Source organism: Rhamphochromis longiceps, linkage group LG7, assembly GCF_057381845.1.
Source record: "Rhamphochromis longiceps isolate RC_006_pf linkage group LG7, R_longiceps_female_GT1.1, whole genome shotgun sequence".
Classification (NCBI taxonomy): Eukaryota; Metazoa; Chordata; class Actinopteri; order Cichliformes; family Cichlidae; genus Rhamphochromis; species Rhamphochromis longiceps.
The window spans coordinates 48982947-48989244 of record NC_140563.1 but is presented as its reverse complement, the minus strand read 5'-3'; positions in this window follow the sequence as shown (position 1 = coordinate 48989244).

Genomic DNA, 6298 nt, shown 5'->3' with positions numbered 1-6298 from the left:
GGGATCTTTCACTTGTCAGGCAAGTGTGTAAACCACTACATTACAGGCCAGCTAGCTTCCTCTGTGACAGTTATCTGATAATGTTTAACCTTTTGCAACAAGCGCGTGCTCCCCTGCTTCTTTTTTTTCTTTCTTTTAACTTTGAGCTATGCTTTGTGTAGAAAATCATGAGTTTTAATCTGTCTCATCGGCAGTCTTTTGAATCTAAGGTCACAGATTGTCCTGGATTACATAAGTGCCATTGTAAAGGCTTGGCCACACTATAGGCTACAGTATATCCTCTGACTAAATTGCATTGAGATTATGTAAGAAATTCCCCCCATCTCTATCAACAAATGATGTGTTCTGAAATGTCTCAGTGTTTAATTTGTTTCATAATCAGATAGTCAGCCTGTAAGGACAGGTATAGGAATGCTTCAGAGGACACAGCGAGAAATATGACTGCGTAGCTGATAGAAGAGTTTACAGAGTGGGTTTGTGCGTATTGTTTTCATCTGTGTGTAACGTATGTGTGTGTTTGTGTGTGGGGTGTGGCTCTGCCTTGCATTACCTTTGCATTCCAAACTACACCAACTCAACTGCACGAATGCTATGGCAACTCACAAGGCACTATAAATCAGACACCCACCTCTCCTTTGAACACGCTATTAATTCCTGCTGCCTGGGTCTCAGAGGCATACGGTTACACAAGGGGGATACCTTTGAATGCTCAGGTTTTAAGAGGGACAACCCGTAGAGAATAAAGCGAGTCCTGAGGTCCCCCTCTCGCTCTGTGTAGTGTTTCCGACAAGCAGTAAACAGACTGACTGCAAACAGAGGTTTCTCCATTCTTTCATCATTTCTTTCAAGCACCTGTTGAAAATGTTCCAATTTCACTTTTTTCTTTATGTAATTTTATTTTCAGCTGAGGGAAGTATTGAGTTTCAAATGAAAAGTTGAATGTCTCCAGTGATGGCTTAAAGAGTAATCTTCGCATGCAAGGCCAAATGCAAACAAAGACCTTTTGGCGTTGTGACAGGATATCTTTTTATGGGGCCTCCTGTGGTAATGGGAAGTGACACTCATGAACAGACAGAAACCTGAGCAGCACAGTACCTGGTTTGTGAATTAGCCCAAACAAACTGAGTGAGAGTGCAAAAGCTCTGAACCTCTCCTTCTGGCTAGGGTATTTGTGTAATGTGAAGAGGCTTCACAATTAGCAAAAAACAGTGCCTGCTCATGTGTACTGAATGGCATGGGAAATGACCAAAACAGCATTTCATTAAGTTCTTGTAACCACGTCATTTGATATGTGCTGCTTTTGTTTTAACTATTCCCCACCCGCTTTGGGGCTGAATGTCAGCAGAGCGCTGGAGAGGCAGCCCTGAATGCATCTTCAGGGAACTTGTGATGTGGGTCACGATTGATCAAGCAAATGTGTTGTCACACCACAGCAAGCATCAATAATCACAGCAGTACGTGCCATTTTACAAACAGGACCATCAATAATCGAAAAAACGGGGCATTGGAGAGCACTTCTTGTACCAATAAAAACGGGATACAAACACATTAACTTTTAGGACATGTACAAGTTGAATGTACGGCTGAATGATTAAATTGCAGGTCATACAATTCTACAATGAAAAGGACAATGAGAACATAATACCAACGCTTTACTATCTATGGGTCTGAAAATCTTCCCAACTTAAATGTCTGCATGTGCCTTACATATAACCAACCCCACACTGGTATACACTCAAAAACGGTTTATTACTGAAAACATACTGATACAGCCTATGTGTCTATACAAACAGTGCTCCTTATTCTACACAGAGTCACTCACTGCACTACAGTACATGCTTAAAGGGATGCTGTAAATAGTAAATGGCCTGTATTTTGTATAGCGCTTTACTAGTCCCTAAGGACCCCAAAGCGCTTTACACATTCAGTCATCCACACATTCACACACTGGTGATGCCAAGCTACATTGTAGCCACAGCCACCCTGGGGCACACTGGCAGAGGCGAGGCTGCTGGACACTGGCGCCACCGGGCCCTCTGACCACCACCAGTAGGCAACGGGTGAAGTGTCTTGCCCAAGGACACAACGACCGAGACTGTCAGAGCCGGGGCTCAAACCGGCAACCTTCCGTTTACAAGGCGAACTCCCAACTCTTGAGCCACAATCTGTAAGTCAACATTTTAACAACCGGCCTGAAGATGGACTTTAAAAGAAGCACTGATGTGTTTTTTGGTATTTTTTGTTTTTGTTTTTCCTAAAAAAAATTTAAAGAGCAGGAAATGTGGTTTTGATATTTAAAAAAAATTCTGAATTAAGTAAGACAATTATGATGAGGAAATACACAGTGCTGTGCAAGTCTTGAGTTACCCTCTTCATTTTTTACATGTGGTTAAAAGTGCTCAAAGTGCTCTGAAGCAATAGTTCTCGAGGCTTTCTGAATGACTTTCAAAGTTTTTCTTTGGACATTAGCTGCCTTTCCACTCTCATTTCCAGTCCCAGCCTTGTACCAGATCATTTCCAGAGTGATTTTTTGTTTGTTTGATTCGTAAACCATTAAACACCGACCGCTGAAGCACCCAAGTATAAAAAGGACACCTAACACCTAACTAATTTCTTCCCATTTCTTTAGCTGAAGTTATGAAAAATTACAGCAATAACACAGTTTGACAGTCCAAGTATTTTGGACCAACAAGGTAATTGCCTAATGGGCTATTAGCAGACAATTTGGCATATCTCAGTATACTGGGCAGTGTGTCCTTAAAAACATGACCTGACATGACCAGGCCTGAAAAGACAGCAGACGAACAATACCTGAACATCATATCTATAAGAAATGGGAAAATAATGCGCAGACCTAAAATAAGACCTGAGAGATCTATTCAAGCCTTCAACTGATCCATCTACTGTTCATTTATAACTGTCAAGAAACCATCTTAATGAAGAGAAACAGGGGGAAAAGTCTGAGACGCACCAAATTATACAAGAAGAAGCTGCAACAGTTTTTACATAGTGATGAGTCCAAATTTGAAACTTCTGGTGCAAATCATCATCGGTGTGTATGGAGGTAGTCAGAATAGAGGTACAACAGTGAGTTTCTGTAGCCATCTGGAAACCAATCTAGAGACTCTGTCATGGTTTGAGGCTACATTACGGCCAGTGGTGTTCGGGATATTGTAAAAATTTAAAAGTGCTCCACTGCAAAGCATCTGATTGGCAAAATCTTCATTTTTCAGCATGAAGACCTCAACATTATTGAAGCAGTGTGGGATCATGTGAAGCAGCCGACATCCAAAGAAGAGCTTTGAATGCTCTTCAAGAAGCCTGGAGATTGTTCCTGAAGACTACTTACAGAAATGGGAGGAAAGCTTGGCTCAGAATAAAGGTGTTCAGACTAAATATTGACTTTCAAGCTCCTTAGTTTCCAAAAAACGACTGCACCTTTTTCCCATTACCGTACATACATGTGCGTCTATGTATTAAAAGAAGAAAACCTAATAGCAAGACATATATTTTATTGAATATTCAATTTGGACTGGCTTTCTAGCTGAATAATAGGAACAGTTTTCACATTATTTCTTTCATTTTACAGCCCAGTAATTCACTCTGCAGCGCATTAATGTAAAACTGCGAGCTTCTTAGCTGTATAGTCTACTTTATTATCACTCTACTTATCAGGACTGACAGTGCTGTTTCTGTCTGACCTCAGTAATGTCTTTAATTACCAGAGGACTATTTCTTCTATTTCCTTCTATTTCTTGCTACTTTGCATTAAAACCCAGTTATCTTCTCTGTGAATTTAATTTTAAAGGATTGCCCCTTTAGTAATTCACAGGGAAGCGAGAGCGGGTAGAGTGGTGTTATTTCCAGCAGCAGATTGGACACATAGATGTGGGTGTTTAAAGCCTAAATCCATCTTGCCCTGCGTATAAAAATGCACTAACATTAGCGTTACAGAGTCATTTTAATTAATTTATTCTGTACCTGTGTGGAAGTGATGATGGTGTAGAAGTAAAGGGACATCAGGAGGGAAAACAACCTACATCATGCAGAGGTGTCAAGGCCATGCTCATATTTCACTATCCTCGTGTTGTATCTGTGGCTGGGACCTGGGCAATGTGTGACTGGCTCTTTTCCAACAGCATCCTCATGTCGCAGCGTATAGGGACGTTAGCTCCATCTGAGTCTCCTGAGCTGCATACACAAACTCAGTGCAGCCTGCAGCATGCCAACAAACTGCTAATTCAACAGTGTTGATAGTATGGCAGAGGTCCTTCATACCAGCCAAATTACCATTCACTGGCTTTGGCTTTCTTCCTAATTTATAGCATCATTGTAAAAGTTAAGCAGCTAAAAATGCTTTATAGAGCACACTGTACTCAATCCCAACAACAAGCTCATAGCACATTTCGGTTATCAGTCATAAGGAATTTATTGTACATTTCATTAGTATACTAGACAGTATAGTATAGTAGACATAGTGTATTTAGTGGAAATAACAGAAGACTCTATACAGTCATGCAAAGAAAATGCTTTATACAGACGAAGGTCACTCATATCCTGTTTCTATAGGAATTAAGAAGGTAAGTCACAGCCAGGTGCTGCTAATAAATACACTTAACTGATTATCAGCTGGTGTAGGCGCCTCTGTAAGAGCAGAGGTTTTGGCAGTTTGCTAGTCTGAAGGTTTCAGGAGTGTGTAAACACAATGCTACAATATCCCTAGAAGTGGATGTCCCAGCAAATTTACCTCAAGGTAAGAGAATGCAATTATCAGAGAAACAAGAAAAAAACATCTCAGGTATTAGTTATCATGTTAAATATTAAAGTTCACAACAGCGCAATTAGAAAAAAGACTGAACAAGTTTGACAAGTTTGGAAGAATTGCCAGGAGCAAGTTTCTCCAAAAACAGCGTTGCAGCACATCATAGGTTTACAAAGCTGCATCGGAACAAACCTGGCTGAAACTGGGTCACACAGCAGGACAATGATCCCAGCGCATCGGCAGCTTTACAGCAGAAAAGAATCAAGGTGTTGCAATGGCCCAGTCAAAGTCCTGACTCCAAACTGGTTGAAATGCTGTAGCCAGGCCTTGAATAAAAGCCCTTAAACTTCAATAAACTGATGCAATTTTGGAAATAGCGAGCCAAAATTCCTCCGCAGCGATGTGAGAGACTGATAAAGTCACACAGAAAACAATTGCTTCAAGCTGCCTCAAGCTCCTGAGTCATGATGTGTACTGTTTTTCACTGGGCGCCCTGCTACTCAAGGAGCCACACCCCTTAGTGATGCTTATCATTAAAACTTAGTGAGTTATAAGTAAATGAACCCCTAACAAAGGGGATAATATGCTGTAGAAACCAACACTTTTTTGTAGCAGGCTGCAAACATGTTAATTCCTGTTGTAAAGTTGGGCATTTTAACACAGTAGTCTCAGGGAGAATGACTTCCTTTTGGGACCTGCCTCATGTGGTGATTAAAGGAACTCCAATTATCCTCATCCTTTTTTTGGTACATCTGCTTGACTTTTAAGAGGTTTCTGCTTGGATATAACATGAATTAGGAAGAATTGAGTGAAATCACATTTCCCCACACACTTGTTATTCAGACATTCGGTGTGGAAAACTTCTTGTAGTAATGCAGTGTTTCCGAGCGGTCCTATCCGTCTGCTGTGTTCCTCTCATTTGGATGTTCCCACAGTATCTCAGTTTTATATGACAGCCTTTCCTCCTGTGACTTTGCAAAATGACACTGCATGAAGCTAATGAAGATTCTCAGCACAGATACACTTCAGTACAGGAACAACACGTACCACCTCCTGTACGAATTTCATATAACAAAAGAAAAAACCTATACATTTTCCGTGCAATGCATTGTTGCCTGGGCTATGTCGAATAGCTGAATGTGCCTAGAAGCTTCTCACACATCATCCAGCGCTCTTATGCAACGCACCAATCTGAATTACCCCATTAGCAGAATTATTACATGTGCTGTGCTGCCAAAAATAGATGAAATGCAACAAACTCTTAATCCTCTTGAGAGGATTGCAACTCTTTCCAAATTCAACAGGTGGTCTTGTAAAAGATATCCCTTTTCCTGGATCCAGTCTCCGCTCTGCCACTTATGCTGATTGTCTTAGCTCTGCTATAAATCTTTGGTGAGTTTCAGGATACTGCGAGGGTCTGTGTCCAATCAATTCATATTCATGGATGTGTTCTTCACAGGCAATAGATCAGATCAATGGGATACTTGGATTTGAGGCTTGACAGATTGAGTACTGTTTTTTCTTAGATTTTTCAAG